The sequence below is a fragment of the Myotis nattereri genome (genome assembly GCF_964212035.1).
Source record: "Myotis nattereri genome assembly, chromosome: 14".
Lineage (NCBI taxonomy): Eukaryota > Metazoa > Chordata > Mammalia > Chiroptera > Vespertilionidae > Myotis > Myotis nattereri.
Window position 1 is genome coordinate 16,863,032 of NC_138089.1, and position 20,404 is coordinate 16,883,435.

Genomic DNA, 20,404 nt, shown 5'->3' on the forward strand with positions numbered 1-20,404 from the left:
AAAATTCCTATAATTTTTATTTTTTTTTTCGAATTTCCTCTAATTTTTAGAATCAATATTGAATTTACAATGAGAAAAAATTTTTCAAATCAGAGTTTTTTGTTTTGTTTTTTAACAAGAAAAAGACAATACCAAAATTATTCAACACTCAGATCTCTAGGATTTGGTGCCACTGAAAAATCCAGACCTGCCCCTGGCTTATCGGGGGTGTCCTTCGAAGAGTCATTTCCCCCCTCAGAGCTTCCATTTCCCCAACTAAAAACAGAAAGGAATAAACGTTGTCAGTGGTTTTCACAAAACTTATGTACCTCTTAAAGTTTTTATTGCTATGATAAATTATATTTTCAAGTTTATGTTTTATAGTGTATTGATTGATGGTTATTGAAATGTGGTTGACTTTTAATTAATAACCTTATATTTTGCTAACTTGAACTCTTAGTTCTAAGTTTATAGGCTCTCTTGAATTTTCTATGTAAGTAAACAGTCTTCAAGTAATGACAGTGTAGTATCTTCTATTTTATTTCCGTTTCCTTGTTTTACTCACTGACTAAAATCTCTAGCACAGTGTTGAATTGCAGTAATGGTGGTGGACATTTCTGTCTTGTTCTTGACTTTTCTAACATGTCACCATTGACTATGATGTTTGTTGTAGGTTGTTTATAGATATCTTTTATTGGTGTAAAGAAACACTATTCTGCTGTGTTATGAATGGGCATTGAAATGTATTAAATGTGGGATTTTTCACCCTAATGTAACGTATTACAATCATGGATTTTATTACAGTAAACTATCCATGCATTCCTAGAATAAACTTACTTTGATGATGTATTATTTTTTCACTAAAACAGCTTCTGTAAGACTGGAGTTTCCTGTAATTTGGATTTCCTATAGATTTCTTCTATAAATCATCTTGGTTTAGGGCTTAGGGGTGGAAAGCATTTATGCTGACACCCCAACCCACAACATTCAATCTGGCCTCCGGGCCCACCTCTCCACCTAAACAGCTCTTACGGGGATACCAGGAATCTTGTTGCTGAATCCGAAAGAACCTCCTCAGATGTCCCCCTCTCAGGCCTCCCTGGGTGATATGTTGTCTACAACCTCTGAGAGACAGACTCTCCCGAACCCTGCTCTACTCTTCCTCCTACCTCTGTAGCACCCCCTCTCGGCCTCGTAGAGTCGTTCCTCCTCTGCCATTACCCACCCCTCATGTCCAGGCTCGGTCAAGGCCATCCTCCCCTCTCTGTCTCTTCCTCTCTGTGGACTGAGTCAGACACTTCCATGGATTCTATTATTGTCTCTAAGCCAAAGGTTCCCAAACCCATACTTCCAGCCCAGCCTTCTCTCTCAACTCCAGCCCTACAGATGCCTATTCTACAGCCCCAACTATGTGCCAGGGACTGTGCTCAGTGCTCTTACCTTCGGGTCAGTTCTCTATCACCACATAATAAATTATCCCAAAATTTAAGGACATAAAACAACAAACATTTCTTACCTCATGGTTTCTGGGAGTCAAGAATTTGGAAGTAGATGAGGTAGGTAGCAGATCTTGCAGCCTAGATGTCAGCTGGGGCTGCAGTCATCTGAAGGCTTGGCTGGGGCGGGAGGATTCGCATCTAAGCTCACGCCTGTAGTTTTCAGGAGGAGCAGTAGTTCCTCTTCACCTGAGCCTCTCCTGACAACATGGCAGCTGGCATCCCCCAAAGCAAGTGATTTAACGGAAAACAGGAAACCACAAGGTCTTTTCTAACCCAGCCTTGAAAGGGACATAGCTGGAGTCTTGTGGTCTCACAGACCGGCCCTATTACAGTGCGGGGTCACCACACAAGGCCGTGAATACCAGGAGGTGAGAATCAATGGGGTTACTGTATCTTGGAGGCTGCCCACCACACCCTCACCACAGCTCTGAGTGCAGGTTGTCCACATCATCCCAGGTACAGAGCAAAAAACAGGCAAGGAGAGGTGAAGTCAGTGCTCAAGGTGACACGGCCAAGTGTGAGAAGAGAGCTTTGACCACAGCTCTTCCCAACATTTTTTCTGCCTCCACAGTCCATCCTCCAATGGTCCACCACCAGCCTCCTCACCTTCAAAGTGTACAAGCCTGAATCCTCTCGCCTACCACCCCCAAACCTCCCAGGCTCCCAGCTCAGCTCAGCAAATGATGCCACCATCCTCCCATCTGTCCGGCCCAGAAGCTTTGAGTCATGACTGCTCCTCCCACCCCTCGCTTCCTAGTGCTAGATACCCCAGCCCTGCCAGGTCTTCCTCCTCAGTGCAGCCTGGGTTTCCTCTCCTCCTCCCTCCATCTCCACCACCATCACGCTGGGCCAAGCCACCCACTTGTCCATCTAGGACATCTGCATAGCTCCTCCCTGGTCTCCCTCATTCTCTCTGCCCCCACAATGCCCATCTGCCCTCCTCTCTCCAGCATGAGTCACCTTTAAGAACACAAAGCTAGTGTGTCACTCTGTCTGCTTTAAACTCCTTCCAAGGCTCCTATTGCATGCAGGATCCAGCCCAAATTCCCTCCGGTGTGATCTGGCCCCTGACCCCTACTCCAGCCTCTTCTTTTGTCTCTCTTCTCTCTCTGAGGCCCTAGCCACTCTGGCCACATTTTGGTATCTGGGACCCACTGCAATTTTTTTTTTTTCACTTTGGGGCCTCTGCTATGCCATTCCCTTAGCCTAAAATACTCTTCCCCAAGCTCTTGGCCTGCCTGTCTCCCCATCTTCAGCATATTGTCACCTACTCAGAGAGGCCTTTCCTGACCTCCCAGCCAGGCTGATGTCCTCAGCTACAACTTCCACAGTGCCTGTGCTTCTTTCTCACTCCTCACCTCACTGCTCCTCAGCTAAACTGTGAGCTTCCTCAGAGCAGAGGCTGTCTGTCTGTCTGTCTGGCCAGCAACAGCACCCTAGAACTTCACGGTGAGCCTGGCACTTAGCACACCATACCCAGCCATTGGATAACGTTCAGTTCCTTAAATGAAGCCCGGGATCCCTCGCCTCCAGGTCTTTGCACATGCTGTTCCTTCTACAGGGATGCCCTTCCCCCCTTTCCCCCAATTTACTCAGCTAATCCCTGTATATTCATCAGGAACTAGGGTCACCGGATTTAACAAATAAAAATACAGGACACTCAGTTAATTTTGAATTTCAGGTAAACAACAAATAATCTTTTTAATGTAAGTACATCACAAGTATTGCATTAAATACAAGCGTCTGTATTTTACCTGGCAACCCTAGTGGAACCAGCACCAGTTCTGCTTCCTCTAGGAGGTCTCCCTGGCCTCTCCCCTCACCCCCTTGGTCTGCTCACTCCCACCCCAGGCTCCCAAACCCCTCCCCTGCTTGCCCCTACTCAGCATGAACGCTCACTGTGTTTTGAAATTGTCCATTACCAACTAGAATGTGACCTCCTTGGCAGGAAACTGCTTCTTGGTCTTCGCCCAGAGTCTCTTCTCACCTGGGCCAACCCTGGCCACAGGACGTGGTCACTAAGGTTTACTGAGTAGAGAAATGAAAGAGCATCAAAGAGAAAAAGTAAACAAGATGGGGAAAGGAACTAGCAAGTGAAACTTGGCCCAGAAAATGGGGTGGATCTCTTGGCTGATTCCCACAGTGGGGAGCTCTCCTTCCCACCCCACCTCTACCCCCTGCCTTGCCTCCTTCAGTTAGAGGCCCCCCCACCCCCGCCACTCAATCACCCCCACACCCTCAGCCTCAGGAAGTCTTGCGATTGGTAGAGCAGGAATGCAAAAAGAAGCAGTCGGTGTCCCTTTAAGGATTTTTCCAAAACAGCTTCTTGAGCATACAAACGGGAGCCCCTGTGGGGAGCAGGGAGGAAGTGTAAGCCCCCCCCACCCCTCCCGCCATGGACTGGAGGCTGTGAGGATCCCCTGGGTAAGGAGGCAACCCCAAAGGTTGGAGGTGTGGCTGCACTCACTGCTCAGAGAGCTGTGGAAGTTTAAGCACCTGGGGCTGAACCTACACTCTGCCCACCTGTGGCCATCCAATGGTCTCCCACAGCCTCTCCCAAGTTGGAGATGGTCCCTAGGGACCCCAGATGGTGAGGGATCCTAAGCGGCTAACTGCATGGATTATCTGGACCCAAGACTTTGCTGAGCTCCTTCCAACTACCCCTCCTGGAGTACTCTGAACAGCCGAGGACCTGGCCAGTGGAGAAACCCACTTCCTCTGCCTCTCTTGGTGGTGGTGGTGTGTGTGTGTGTGTGTGTGTGTGTGTGTGTGTCCCTTTCTCCCCCTCAGTCCCCTGTGGTCCTTGTGCCCCTGGTTTCACCAAGCAGAGGTTCTCCTAAGTCTGATAAAAGGCGCTACTTAGCCTGTTACTCCCTGGTGGCCCTGCCTCGGAGACACATTGCTAACCAGACTCCCTGCGTCCTCTCCTGGGACTGGCCCCAGCCCCTCTGCACTCTCGCCCCAGCCTCTGGCACATGCCGCCCTTGCAGCCGGCAGTTTCCAGTGCCTCCCCCACTTCCAGCCATGGAGACGCTTTGGCGAGTTTGACGAGAGCATTTTTCCTTTTTATAAGGTTTCTAATTACCTATTATTTCGGATCTTCTCTTTAATCAGCTTCCAGAACTCTGCTGGGAGCTACAGAGCCAGGGGGAGGAATCTGATTCTCACCAGTGTTGAGAGACAGGCCCTGTGGTCGTCCTTGGATGTCATCATCCCCTTCACCATTATGACTGTAATTAGAGAGAATGGATCTGACCAGGAATCAGCAGCTCTGGCTTCTGCCTTTAGTCCCAGGAGTGTCTCAGTGCCACATCTGGGAAGTCACAGGCCTTGCGAGTCCTCATATGTCAAGAGGGAATAAAGCTGTCTCGCCATAGCATGGCCAACTGGCATGAGGAGGCGAGACGGCTCCAGATCCTGAGTTCGCGTCCTCCCTGACAGCTCGCTGCTCTAAATGCTTGGCAATATGTGCGCATGTTAGTGCTTGGGTGTCCTGCCCCATTCCTAATCCAAACCACTTTGTCTGCTCGTGTTTGCTAGTTTAGCACGAGCCAAATTCACCTGCAAAGGCAGCACAGCTCCTGCCCTCCTGCCCTGTCCCTCCTAGACTGGGTCTCTCCAGGTTCAAGGCCACTCTTTCCAGCTGTCTTCCTGCCTGGATGCCCACTCCCCTCATCTACCTAGTGAGGGGGCACCCATGCACCACCCCACCTCCCAAATGCATCACTTTTGTCAACAGTCTGCAGAGCTCTGAAATATGGTTGTGTCGCCTTTAGTGAGCTCCCATGTTTAACGCAAGGTGGACATAACAATATTTGTAAAGCTGCCATAGTGCAGGATCTGTCCATGTTCCGGGAGCTTCTGAAATGAAAAGGTATGATTAAAAGACAGGAACGTTATTTCAAACCTATTATAATGTCCCTTGAGTTTTGTGGTGATGGTGGGGGTTCAACACCTTAGCTTAGTGGTTAACAGTGGATCCATTGTTACCCAGCAAAAAAAAAAGGAGAGCGTCATGCAGAGAAGTAACTATAGTAACCTTGTGAAGAGCTACGATTCGGATTCAGAATTCTGTTACACGTGTCATGTATTTCCAGGTCCCGAGACACAGCAGAGCACACTGGGTCAGACGCCAGCTGGCTCTCTGGCTCTGTCACTCCCCAGCAAGGACACTCACCTGCCTCTGCCTCAGTTTCCTCAGCTGTAAAACGGAATAAAACAACTCCTTGGCAGGGTTGTTGTGACAACGAAATGAGGCAATTAAAGTATGAAAAACTCCGATAATGCAGTGCCTGGCATGAAGGCAGCACACAATAGATTGGTAGCTCTTATTATAATAACTAATTGCTATACTGCTGATTGGAAAGATAAATATAGAATTGAAGCTCTGGCAGACAGCAGGAGGACCAGGCTGAGAGAGGGGACTTTTTGAGGCTGATGACTTGATTGTTCCACCAAGTCCTCTTAAAACATCCATTTATTTTTGCTGCTAGTTGAATATTGTCCACGAGTATCATTGCCATGAATAATTAAGGAACAATGGCGTCCACTGACATTCTTACAGCACTTGTGTGATTAGCTAAATATATCTTCCCGTAACCCTTTCTGCACTGGCACCCAAAACCTAACCCCCTAACATCATGAAACTAAGTTTGGCAGGCTGATATAATTATACAAAATAATAAGCGGGAAAGTAATACATTTTTGTTACTTGGGAAAAAATGGTGTCCCCATTGGCTGTTTTTTTCTTTTTGTAAATTTTGTTACTGGGTATAAGATTCAATAGTGCACAAAGCATAGATGAATGGCTTGATGAATTTTCACAGAGTGAACATACCCTTATAGACAACACCCAAATCCTAAAAAACAAACAAACAAAACATCATGAGGACTCCATAGCCCCTCATGTCCCTCCCTGGATGATGGTTTCTTTTTCCTTTTCTTCTCCTCTCTCTCCTCCTTCTTCTTGGAGATGTACTAGTAATTTACAGCCATAACATATATCCATTTTAAATGTACAGTTTGATGAATTTCTCTAAATTCATAGTTATTCAACCATCACTACCATCCCGTTTTAGAACACTTCCATCCTCCAAGAAGTTCCCTTCCTCATCCCAACTGGTTTAATTCCCTCTCAGTGGTCCCATTAGACTCGAGCATGCAGCCCCGTCCTGCCCATTGGAATGTGAGGATATATCTGATAGAAGGTTTCTGGGGAAGCTTTCCTGGCTCCTCAGAAGAGGATATTGGAATAAAAGGCCCCTGTTCTACCTCTGGATCTTGCTGGGTCTAGACATGATGCATTTACCTGCTGCTCCCGTTAACCTGTGACCATGAGTTGATATCGCCTCCTCCAGAGGAGGCCGAGACAGAGCTGGGAAAGCTGGGTCCTGACACCACCCGTGGATCAAGCCTCACACCTTTGCATAATGTATTTTCTTATTTAGGCCAGTTTGGGTCAGCATTTTCTCTTCCTTGCAACGGAAAACACGTTACGGATCCATCACCTTTAAGCTGCACTGGTACACATAAATTCTGAAATCCATCCAAAGGGGCAGCAACCTTTACTTAAAGAGTTTTCAGAAGGACCTTAAGTTTAAAGTTCAAACTAACAGAATATTCCGATGAGTTTGATTTAATTAACAGATCAGCAATAGACATTGAGTGCCTACTGTATACAATATCCCTGAGGTAGGTTTTCTCATTTTATGAATATCTGTGGAGACTCAGAGGTATGTGGCCAGCCCAGGTCACACAAACAGCAAGTGTCAGAGTCAGGATTTAAAAGCCAAGTCTGACTGTCTCGTCCAAATCTTGCAGGACAGCCCATCCTGAATGGGAATGGCTGGGAGCTGGGCAGCCAGGAAAAGGAAAGAATTGAAGAGGTCTCAGTAGGCATTTTTTAAAAAGTAGAATAGAAGGGTTTTTCTTTTTTTAGAGAAGACAATTTCACCAGCAGTCTCTCACTTCTGCCACATCTGAACCAGACACAAAAGTATTTGAAAATGCAAAATTGCTTGTGAGATGCACAATCAATCAGTTAACAAATATTTATTGAACTCATAATACAGGCCTGGCAGCTAGAGTAACTGCTGGGTGCTGTTTTATTGTCCCACTGAAAGGCCAGACTGTAGTACAAACTCCAGAAAAACAGAAATTTTAAATGCTACTCTAGGCTTCCAGGTGCTTTTTTGTTTGTTTGTTTTTTAGCATCTAAAATGCAGTTGAACACTGCTTATAAATAAAGGTTTGGACTCTAGCCCTGGCCGACTGGTTGGGCATCATACTGTGCATGGGAAGGTTGCCAGTTGGAGGCTCAGTTCCTGGTCAGGACATATGCCTGGGTTGCAGGCTCCATCCTCAGTGGTGGGCATGCAGAAGGCAGCCAATCCATGTTTCTCATATCAATGCTTCTCTCTCTCTCCCCCTTTTCCTTTCTCTCTCTTCCTAAAAAAATCAATAAAAATATTTGTTTAAAAAAAAAGATTTGGAATCTTGTGTCAGGAAGACTGAGATTCAAATCCTGGCTTCCCCACTCCTTGCTGTGTGACCCTGAGCAAGTTTCTTATCTCACTGAGAATCAGTGTTCTGATCTGTAGAATAGAAATAATAACAGTACCTCGTTGGAAAGGCAGTGTGCTGACTGAACCAGACAGTGCCTTGTTCAGTACTCAATAGAATTGAAGAATATTACTTTTTATCATTCCTTTGGAAATAGCAGGTGCTTGTGATCTCCCACGCATAAACACAGAGCTGGAGTTAACGGGAGACCTGGCTGGGGCCTGGATCATGTCAGAGGGCGTTAATCCACACTGTTGGCTCTTCCTGTGTTTTCCTTTCTTCCTTCCTCCATTCAAGAAGGAAGCTGATTTGGGAATGCTAGAAACCTATGGAAGGTGTGCAATCAGCCACCGAGACAACCTCAGAAAGATTTTTGGGGCCCCTTAACGGCAGGAAAGCAGCAGAAGACCCTGGAGCGAAGGGGGTCACTTGGGCAGGGCCAACCATGTGACTGATGATCCAGAGCTAGAATCATCCCCTCTCTCACCCTGGCTTTGCTTAACCCCAAGCCCTGTGTGATACTCGGTGTGTGTGTGTGTGTGTGTGTGTGTGTGTGTGTGTTGCCAAGGAGCGGGAGTGAGTGCCCAGGTGCCGTTACAGTGGTTCTCAACCTTCTGGCCCTTTAAATACAGTTCCTCATGTTGTGACCCAACCATAAAATTATTTCCGTTGCTATTTCATAACTGTAATGTTGCTACTGTTATGACTCGTAATGTAAATATCTGATATACAGGATGGTCTTAGGCGACCCCCCGTGAAAGGGTCGTTCGACCGCCAAAGGGGTTGCGACCCACAGGTTGAGAACTGCTGCGTTAGAGGATTTAACCAGCTTGACCGGGTCAAGGCCTGCGCTCAGAATGGAGTTCTAGGAGAGAAAGCTTTATTTCTTGTCCTCCTGAGTCGTGGACTGAGACTCACACCGGCTACGGCAAGAAGAATTCAAAGCAGCTTGTTCCTAGGAGACTGGGGTGGATTCAGGTTCACAGATTCCGGCAAGAACAGAAGAGAAGGTAAACCTAGTCGCCAGCCCAGGCCCATCACGGGAGGAGAGCACGCCGGTGGCAACTGTCCAGAGGCCTTCGGTCTGGGCTTGGGCACAAAGAAGGAAGCAAGTGAGGGAGAGGAGGAACAGATGAACACACCTGGCAGAAAACGACCACCATTCACAGCCCTTCCCACCCGATTCTTAGTAAATCCAGAGATTGGTGCTGGCGGCTGGGGTTTAGCAACACCTTTCTGCTTTCAAGTGGCTAAGGCATGGGGCTTGTGAATGCGTGGATTTGACGGCGCAGCCTTCTGTGCAAACATCTGGCTCTCTGCCCCTCGCGGGTGAGACGCCAGCTCAGGTTTCATTATTGGCCCCCGAACCCTGCTGTGAAGCTCAGTTCTCTCTCAGAAGCAAATGGAACTACCAAATCTCTTTAAATCAGTGCTGACAGCCTCAACCCAAGTTTATGAGGCTCCAGGCCAAAGAGGAGGCCCTCCGCTCCTGGGCTGCACCCCGGGGTGAGCAGCTCTGCCTCAGATGAACCAGAGCCCAGATTCCACTGTTTTCATCACCTTAACATTTACATTCTGAGAGCCTGGGGAAATGGATCTATGGGACACGGAACGTTAACCTTTGCTATAGCACGCCTTTGCTCTCTTCAAGAGCCGATCATGCTAGCCTGGAAAGGTCAAAATATGGGAGGAGCTGCGAGCAGTGAAATCTCAGCAAATCTTAGAGCTCTTAGGGACTGTAGCCACCACCTAAATCCGCTCTCATTTTATGCATGAGTAAACTCAGGCTGAGGAGAAACGGGGAGTTTTGCAAAGTCACATTGCTAGATGGCCCATGGACTGTGACTGGAGTCCACGTTACCCGACTCTGCCTGTTCATTCACTCTAATGAACAACTGTCGGTTACTGTTGAGAGACCTCTGTGCCTGCGTAGGTCATAGTGGGGAACAGGGCCCCAACCTCCCCTAAGAAATGAGACAATCCTCAAACCCCTCTCCCTGCTCCCTAGAAGCAGGGATGTGATCTAGGGCTAAGCCAACAGGGCATTCCCATTCAGCCCGCCTGTAACATCTAACCGGCCCCTGGCCACCATGATGGTGCTGCCCTAGGAACGGACTAGTCCGATCAGAGCCACGCATCCCAATGATGAACTTAGCCAGTGATCAGGTCACTCAGTGGCCCATTTGCATAATAAAGTTGACCTGAAGTTCAGGCCTTGTTTGAGTATGTTTGCATTCCTTTGGCGTATTTTTTTTTTGGGGGGGGGAGGAAGGGGGAAGGAGGGGTGGCCATATTTTTGGCATTTTTACAGATTAAAAAAATTAATTTCCTCTAAGGGCTTTTTCCTCCTGCTAAATTTTGCATTTCTGATTAAGTATTTATAACATGTGTCATCTTTTATAAACAATGAAGTTGTTCTATTGTTGTGGGCATCTTTTGAGAATATGTGAAGTCGGAAACTCTAAGAGACTTTTCTGCAAGTTTGTAGAGACTCTTCCTTCTGGCAGGGCCCTCGAGACCCCGGGATCTGACTCTGGCTTCCACAGGTTTGGACGGAACAGACCCAGGGATGCCCCTTCTTCCAGCCTCCAACCACCTTCCAGCTGCTTTTCTAGCGGTCACCTTGGAGACCAGCTAACACTGCTTTTTGCGTTTAACTCCTTATTGCTGAGCAACCATGAGCTCCCCAATTCATCAGAATTACTCCCCTGGGGTGGAGGCCACCATCAACCGCCTGGCCAACCTGCATCTGCGGCCTCCTACACCTCCCTCTCTCCGGGTTTCTATTTCGACTGCAAGGATGTGGCTCTGCAGGGCATGGGCCACATTTTCCTGGAGTTGGCTGAGAAGCTCAAGGGCACCAAGTGTCTCTTGAAGATGCCAAACCAGCCTGGCAGCCACACCATCTCCCAGGACACACAGAAGCCTTCTTGAGATGAGGGGTTAAAACTCAGGAGGCCGTGGAAGCCGCCGTCGTCATGGAGAACCTGAACCAGGCCTGTGGCTCTGCGTGCCTGGGCTCTACCCGCACATACCCGCAGCTCAGTGACTTCCTGGATGAGCCGGTGAAATTCATCAAGAACATGGGTGACCACCTGGCTCACCTCCTCAGGCTGCCGGCCCCCAGGCGGGGCTGGGTGACTGTCTCTTCAAAAGGCTCACCCTCCAGCATGACTAGGAGCCTCTGGAGCCCAGAAGACTCTGAGGGGCTCTTTGCACGCCCTCGTGTCTGACTTCTGCCTGAGCCTCTCCCTGCCAACACCAGGCATCCTTTTGGCCGCCCTGGAGCCCTCTCCCATGCTTGGACCAAATGGAAATAATAAAGCTTTCTGCAGAAAAAAAAAAAAGAAAAAAAAAAGACTCTTTCTTCAAAGTTGTATTTTTATAGCAAGAAACACTTACTGAATTTGAAAGTTTTAAGCACAAAATGGAGTGCCCTTGGTCAGCAATTGATTTGACTTGAGCAATGGGATGAGACCAGCACAGCTGACATTTAATGCTAATTAATGTCTGACTGCAATGACTATACTAAACCAAATGTGCAATGCTGGGCTCATATTCCATTCAAGTCCATAAACAAATATTGACTTTGATTATAATAATAAAGAAATAATGTTTCTTAAAGGCCAACATGCCAGAGGCCGGGCTGGACACCTCACTTAGGTTTTCTCTTTTAATTACGCTCCCCGAGGGGAGGGCCTCCTTCTTGCTCACCATTGTGTCCTCAGCTGGCCCCTAGCTCACACTCTATAACTGTCGCCAGAATGGCTGAATGGCCCCATTAGCTGGTACTGTTATTACCTATCACCTCAAATGCACAGGTGAGGAAATTGAGGCTCAGGAGTTACTTGTCCAAGGACATCAGATAGGGCAGCATGTCCATGACCCTGGAGCCTGCACTCCTAATGCAGGGGAGTGTGACCTCACCCCTGTACTCTAACAACTAAAACTGGGCTGTGGGGGGGGGGGGGGGAGAGGGGGAGGACATATTCAAAGCAATTTTAATGCTGCTTGTGCTGGGAGACTGGGCATGGGTGTGTAGATAAAGAGGTCCCTGGGAGAGAATGATTCTGAAAAGACTCTCTAAGTTCTCTAAATGACTATTATTGGGGGTAGAACAGTCCAGAAATAAGCCCAACCTTCATGGGGAAACCTGGGACAGAATACAACCCGGGTAACACCCCAGTGGCCTATGCAACGTGTTGTCGTTTCCAACAAATCATTAGCTTGTTGATGAGGGGGAAAGTCATTCTGAAAACCTGAGACATAAGCATGGAACCTTGTAGACCAGCAAAGAGATTAGTCTTGACCTCTTTTTTTATCTAATGTATATTAAATTTCTTTTTCTCTAGACATTAAAATTGTCTCAGATTCTCATGTGCTCTTGGCCTAATGCCATTGTGCTAACAGTAGCCAACATTTTACATAAGAAGAAAACTGTGGTTGGAAATGTAAAATGGTACAACACTCTGGAAAGCAATTCCTTTTAAAACTAAGCATACACTTATCCTACAACCCAGCAATCACAGTCCTGGGCATTTATCCCAGAGAAATGAAAACTGTGTCCACACAAAAAACCTGTTCATAACGGTTCATAGCGGCTTTATTTGTAACAGCCCCAAACTGGAAACAAGCAAAGTATCCTACAACAGGTGAATGATTAAACAAACCGTGGTACATGCACATCATGGAACACTGTCCAACAATAAAAAGGAGCAACCTACTGATACAGGCAGTAACTTGGATGGATCTCAAGGGCATTATGCCAAGTGGGAAAAACCAATCTCATGCTGTATGATTCCACTTATATAATATTCTCAAAATGACAAAATTATAGAGATGGAGAACTGGCTAGTGGTTGCCAGGGATGGGGATGATGGGAGAAAGGGTGGGTATGACTGTATCAGGGCATCAGGGGGAGAGCTCTGTGGTGATGAACAGTTCTGTATCCTGGTTGCAGTGGGGGTTACTCAATTCTACACAGGTGATAAACAGCACACACCTGCATTGTACCCATGTCAATTTCCTGGTTTTTATATCATACTATACTTCCCCGAGCTGTAACTATTGGGAGAAAGTGGATGAAGGCTACAAGGGGTCTCTCTGTCCTATCTTTGTAACTTCCCGTGAATATATAATTTTTCAAAATAGAAAGTTAGAAAAAGAAAAAGCTGTGGTTGAAAGCATCACCTGATTTCTGAAATTTCCCTTCATAACCATTCTGCAGAAATTCAAATAAGGTGGAAAGATGGATGTGCTTCTCATATGCAGAAAGCTTCTTTGTTCCTTTTACAGCTTCTTAATATTCCATTTCATGGCTGGACCATATGTATTTTTTTACCCAGACCCTTACCCAGGAATATTTAGGTTATTTTCCTTTTTTTTTTTTTTTTTTGCTATTATAAAGAGTTATTATAAATATTATTATAAATAGTTACCACAAATCATCTTATTTCACCCACTGCTTTTTGGACTATGTTTGAAGTACAAATTATTTCAAGTGGCAAAACTTTTATTGATTTCAGAGAGGAAGGGAGAGGAGAGATAGAAACAAGCCCGCAACCCCAGCATGTGGCCTTGACTGGAATCAAACCCAGGACCTTTCAGTCCACAGGCCGATGCTCTATCCACTGAGCCAAACCAGTTAGGGTGCAAAACTGGTTTCTTAACAACTATGCTATATTCTATAGCTATGGTGTATATTAAGCAACATAGAATTTTTTAAATCGCCTCAATTCTGAAAATAAATATTTATATACACATTTTTTATTTTTTATTTGTATTTTTATATACACATTCTTAATGCAAAAAAGTTTTAATCTACTTCAAATTAGTGTACATGTTCAACATTAATAAAAACTTTTCGATTAGGGATCATGGAGAGAACCAAGATGGCGGCATAGGTTAACTCCGGAGATTGCTGCCTTGAACAACCAAATCAAAACACACCTAAAAGATGGAACGGACATCATCCAGAACCACAGGAAGGCTGGCTGAGTGGAAATTCTACAACTAGGAGGAAAGAGAATATCATACCCAGACTCAGAGGAGGCACAGTGCTTAAGTGAAATACTCAGGTGTGGAGTGCGCAGAGTGGGCTGGCGGCGGAGGGCGCGGTTGGTGCTTTCAATCGGGAGGGAGTCTCAGATTCTGAGCTCCAGATCCGGGTGAGTCTCTAGGGACCCAGACTCAAACGGGAGAAGCGGGACTGTCTGGCTTCAGTCGGAACTCGAAGGCAGCTTTCTCTCCGAGGTTTGCAGCGGTTGCTGGGACTCTGAGGCAGAGCCCCTAGGGACGGAACTGAGAGCCGCCATAACTGCTCTCTCCGGCCCACCCTGTTGATCCCGAGCCCGAGCGACCCACCCGCCCCGCCCAAGCCCTGCGCAGAGCCAGATAGCCTCAGGCAAAGGCTAGATTAGCACCTCCCTAGAGGACAGAAGTTTTCCCACTGCAGACACAGCTGATTCTCACAGCCAGCTGGCCTGGAGGTCAAATCCCCCTAGTATTAACTACAACAATCAAGGCTTAACTACAACAAGACTGCTCACAAAGACCACTAGGGGGTGCACCAAGAAAGCATAAAAAATGCGGAGACAAAGAAACAGGACAAAACTGTCAATGGAGGATATTCAGTTCAGAACCACACTTTTAAGGTCTCTCAAGAACTGTCTAGAAGCCGCTGATAAACTTAATGAGATCCTCAACAAATCTAATGAGACCCTCGATGTTATAAAGAACCAACTAGAAATTAAACATACACGGACTGAAATAACGAATATTATACAGACTCCCAACAGCAGACCAGAGGAGCGCAAGAATCAAGGCAAAGATTTGAAATGCGAAGAAGCTAAAAACACCCAACCGGAAAAGCGAAATGAAAAAAGAATCCGAAAATACGAAGATAGTGTAAGGAGCCTCTGGGACAGCTTCAAGCGTACCAGCATCAGAATTATAGGGGAGCCAGAAGATGAGAGAGACCAAGATATTGAAAACCTATTTGAAGAAATAATGACAGAAAACTTCCCCTACCTGGTGAAAGAAATAGACTTACAAGTCCAGGAAGCACGGAGAACCCCAAACAAAAGGAATCCAAAGAGGACCACACCAAGACACATCATAATTAAAATGCCAAGAGCAAAAGACAAAGAGAGACTCTTAAGAGCAGCAAGAGAAAGAAACTCAGTTACCTACAAGGGAGTACCCATACAACTGTCAGCTGATTTCTCAACAGAAACTTTGCAGGCCAGAAGGGAATGGCAAGAAATATTCAAAGTGATGAATACCAAGAACCTACAACCAAGATTACTTTATCCAGCAAAGCTATCATTCAGAAGTGAAGGTCAGATAAAGAGCTTCACAGATAAGGAAAAGCTAAAGGAGTTCATCACCACCAAACCAGTATTATATGAAATGCTGAAAGGTATCTTTTAAGAAGAGGAAGAAGAAGAAAAAGGTAAAGATACAAATTATGAACAACAAACATGCATCTATCAACAAGTGAATCTAAGAATCAAGTGAATAAATAATCTGGTGATCATAATAGAATCAGGGGCATAGAAAGGGAATGGACTGACTATTCTTGGGGGGGAAAGGGGTGTGGGAGATGCGGGAAGAGACTGGACAAAAATTGTGCACCTATGGATGAGGACAGTGGGTGGGGAGTGAGGGCGGAGGGTGAGGCGGGAACTGGGAGGAGGGGAGTTATGGGGGGAAAAAAGAGGAACAAATGTAATAATCTGAACAATAAAGATTTAATTTAGAATCTAAAAAAAAATAAAATAAAATAAAAAAATAAAAACTTTTCTATTTGATTAAACTAGTCATTTACCTATTGGTGGTGGCTTAAATATTTTTTAAAAACTTACACTCTCATGATTATAATACAGTTCATTTTTACACAGATCCAGAGATAAGATAAAATGTAAAATCTTGTCTCCCTAAACATAACTACACACATAGAATAAGCTTGGTGTTATTAATTCAGAAACAGCTCCAACCCCCGTGTTACATAAGTGGGATCTAATGTACTAAACAAAATGTATTTCCTTTAGTAAAAACACTTTTTATAAACCTAGCCAAGTAATCAGCATCAAAATGTTTGCGATGCTATGAAATGTCTCATGCCTAGAAATGGGGAGTTTTATTCAGCCTCTAAAAGTTCACGGTACAGCATGTGGGTGAATATTTCTGAGCAACCTTCTCTTTTAGCCTTTGCTGCTGCGAAGCCAACATGTGGGCTCTGAGTCTGAGTTTTGCAACCCACAAAAAATGTGGCAAAGGCCAAACAACATAAGTATTTATACTTTGTAGTCCTCGTCCGTCCCCCCCTCACCTCTCCCTCCTCCACCCCTGAGCCACGTGGTGGCGGTCCTAACTGGTTTCTGTGCCTCTTGCAATTTGTTGCAGCCAGTTAAGTGGAGCGAGCGCCCTCTAGAGGTAAGCTTCGGAACAAAATCGTCAGGACACCAGGAAAAGGGACTGTGGAGTTAACCTGGATGGCCTTTCCTAAAACAGCTGCGCTTCTAAAGCTTCCATAAACTAAATCCTACCAATACCGTATCAGAAATAACCTAATGGCCGAAACCGGTTTGGCTCAGTGGATAGAGCGTCGGCCTGCGGACTGAGGGGTCCCGGGTTCGATTCCGGTCAAGGGCATGTACCTGGGTTGCGGGCATATCCCCAGTGGGAGGTGTGCAGGAGGCAGCTGATCGATGTTTCTCTCTCATCGATGTTTCTAACTCTCTATCTCTCTCCCTTCCTCTCTGCAGGAAATCAATAAAATATATTAAAAAAAAAAAAAAAGAAATAACCTAATGGCCCTAGCCGGGTTTGCTCAGTGGATAGTGTGTCGGCCTGCGGACTGAAGGGTACCCGGGTTGGATTCCGGTCAAGGGCATATGCTGGGTCGTGGGCTCAATCCCTAGTAGGGGCCATGCAGGAGGCAGCCTATCAATGATTCTCTCTCATCATTGAAGTTTCTATTTCTCTCTCCCTCTCTCTTCCTCTCTGAAATCAATAAAAAAAATTTTAATTAACATTTATATGCCACTATGTGGCAGACACATTCTAGCAGCTTTACAAACATTAACTCATTTAACCCTCGTAACCGTCCTATGAAGTAGGTACTATTATTATCCCAATTGCAAGAGATTAAATGTTTTGTTCCCCCAAAATCCGTATGTTGAAACCTAATCTCCAATGTGATGGTATTTGGAAGTGGGGCCTATTGTAGATGATTAGGCCATGAGGGCAGAGCCTTTATGAATGGGATTAGTGTCTATAAAAGAGCACCCAGAGAGCTCACCCTTCCCATCATCTGAGGACATTAAGAAGATGACTCTCTGCCCTGGGGAGGTGTGGCTCAGTTGGTTGAGCATTGTCCCATGTACCAAGAGGTCAGCGGTCAGGGCACATGCCCAGGTTGTGGGCTTGATCCCCAGTAGGGGACATGTAGGAGGCAGCCAATCAATGGTTCTCTGTCATCAATGTTTCTCTCTTTCCCTTCACTCTCTAAAATCAATAAAAACATATATTTTTCTAAAAGGACGACTATCTCTGAACCAGGAAGCAAGCTCTCACCAATGAATCTCTTGGTGCCTTGATCTTGTACTTCCCAGACTCCAGAACTTTAAGAAATAAGTTTCTGTTGTTTAGAAGCTACCCAATCTACAGTATTTTGTTTTAGCAACCCAGACTATGACATGCACTTAACAGATGAGAGACCTGAGATATAGAAGCCACTTGTAGTACAGATCTCAAAGTAGAAACATGTGCACATGAACTATATTGGCCAAAGTGTGAGGAAATTGGCACTTTCAGATATTGCTTGTGGGAAGGTATGACAATACTGAACACAATTTAAAATGCAGTTACTTTAACCTTGAGATTCTTCCTCTAGAAATTATGCAGATGCATTTGCATGAGTGTGCAAAGACATATGGGCAAGGCATTCCAATGCACCATGGTTGTAATAACAAAGACTAGGAGACTAGGGCATAATGTAATAGGACATCAGTTAAATAAATTGTGATGTATAGCCACACTGAAAGCAAGTGAGGGAAATCTACTTACACTGACATGCAAAGTCCTACCGGATGCATTCCTAGTGAAAAAAACCAAGCACAGGGCACTGTGCGTGACTCAACGGCTAACATTTAAGCCGAAGTGCCAGGTTCCAATTTAGGGAAGACCGAGTGTAAACAGCCCACCTGCCTATCCAATGCCTGCAATTAAATATAAATCCCTTCAGAGCGCATGGAGCAGCTACCTAAGGATGCTGGGCCAGAGGAGAAACCAGAACCCAAAGGTGCACCAAACTGGTGGGAACTTCACAATTTTTCCCCTCAGTATTGCCCAGTCTAAACTCAAAGGCATCTGCTCAAAACCCAGAAGGTTCATCAGGTACAGATAGGAAGAGCTCCAAGAGCAGCTCGTCTTTTCTGATCGTGTGTGTGTGTGTGTGTGTGTGTGTGTGTGTGTGTGTGTGTTTGGGGGTGGGAGTACCCCATCTTGGTTTCTGTTTTTCTTTTCTCTGTTCTCCCCTGCCCCAGCCTGCAGGCAACAACTTGGTGTTGGGGGCAGCAGTGTGTGGGCAGATGCTTAAAACTCTAGAGGAGCTGTGGTTCTAAGAGCCTGGAGAGAATCCCATTGCTTTGTTTCTCTTCCTGTCTTCCTTTGGTTCCAGATGCAGACACAGTGGTGGGAAGGGCACAGCAGAGCAGCAAAACAAAAGACACCCCCCACCCCTCAAATTCACCGGTTTAAGTGCTAACTCTCAGTACCTCATAATGTGATAGGGTTAGGGCCTTATACTTGGTAATTAAGGTAAAATGAGTCCAGCAGTGTAGCTCAGAGGTTGAGCATTGACCTACGAACCAGGAGATGGAGGTTCAATTCCCAGTCAGGATACAAGCCCTGGTTGCAGGCTTGATCCCCAATAGGGGGCATGCAGGGGGCAGCGATCAGTGATTCTTTCTCATCATTGATGTCTCAATCTCTTTCTCTCCCTTTCCCTTCTCCTCTGAAATCAATAAAAACATATTTTAAAATAAAAAGGTAAAATGAGGTCATGAGGCTGGGCCCTAATCCAATATGACTGGTATCCTTATAAAAAGGAAGTAAGCCCTAGCCGGTTGATAGAGCATCAACCTGCAGACTGAAGGGTCCCAGGTTCAATTCTGGTCAAGGGCACATGCCCAAGTTGCGGGCTTGATCCCCAGTAGGGGGTGTGCAGGGGGCAGCCTATCAATGATTCTCTCTCATCATTGATGTTTCTATCTCTCTCTCCCTCTCCCTTCCTCTTTGAAATCAATAAAGAAATATAAATTTTTTAAAAGAGGGATTAAGGACAGAACTTAGAAGACAGAACCTAGACACAGAACCTAGAGAAGAACCTAGAGACAGAACATGGCAAAAGATCCTGGACAGAAACTGGCCACAGAACCTAGGGACAGAACCTAGAGATAGAACATGGCAAAAGATCCTGGACAGAAACTGGCCTCAGAACCTAGAGACAGAACCTAGCGAGAGAACCTGACTGAAGAACTTAGAGACAGAACCTGGCTACAGAACCTGGATAGAACATGGCAAGAGAACCTGACTAGAACCTGGTGACAGAACCTGGCCGGAGAACCTAGCGAGGGAACATGGCTACAGAACCTGGCTGGAGAACCTGGAGAACCTGGCTGGAGAACCTAGCAAGAGAATATGGACACAGAACCTGGCTGGAGATCCTAACCAGAACTTCACTGGAGATCCTGACCAGAACTTGGCTAGAGATCCTGGCTAGGCTGCTGATCAACTGAACGCTGTCTCCGTGTCATTCCTTCTTCGCCGACTCCGTCCACACCTTTGGGGACCCCTGGACCTGCTGGGGTTGGACCCCAGCAGCCCAGCCCGCAGTGGTCCACGCCCACGTTGCTGCTGATCATAGTCAAATGCCCCACTTGGGTCTGAGCAGTGCCCCTAACATTCTCCAGAATCGCACAGAGCCCAAAGCCCCAACCATGATTTTCACCCCATGAGAGATGTCCTTCACAGCCTCCACGATCCCTGTAGAACTTGGCACGGGTACAAGCGCTGACGGTGAAGCCGCACAGGCAGCCCTTGGCCCCTGAGGACCCTGAGCAGCCGGTGGGGACACAGCCCCTGAGCAACGCAGCCAGGAGCCTGCCAGGAATGGGCCCTGACAGGGACAGGCAGCGGCTGGCCATGTGCGCCCCAGGCCACAAGTCACAGAGAAGGGAGGGCTCCGGGCTGGGGACGCGCCAGCCTACTGGTGCCACCACTCCGCCCAGCCTCCCTCTCTGATCCAACCCTGGAAAGGTGGACAGCCACAGGGCCTGGGACTGGTTCTGGGGCTCATG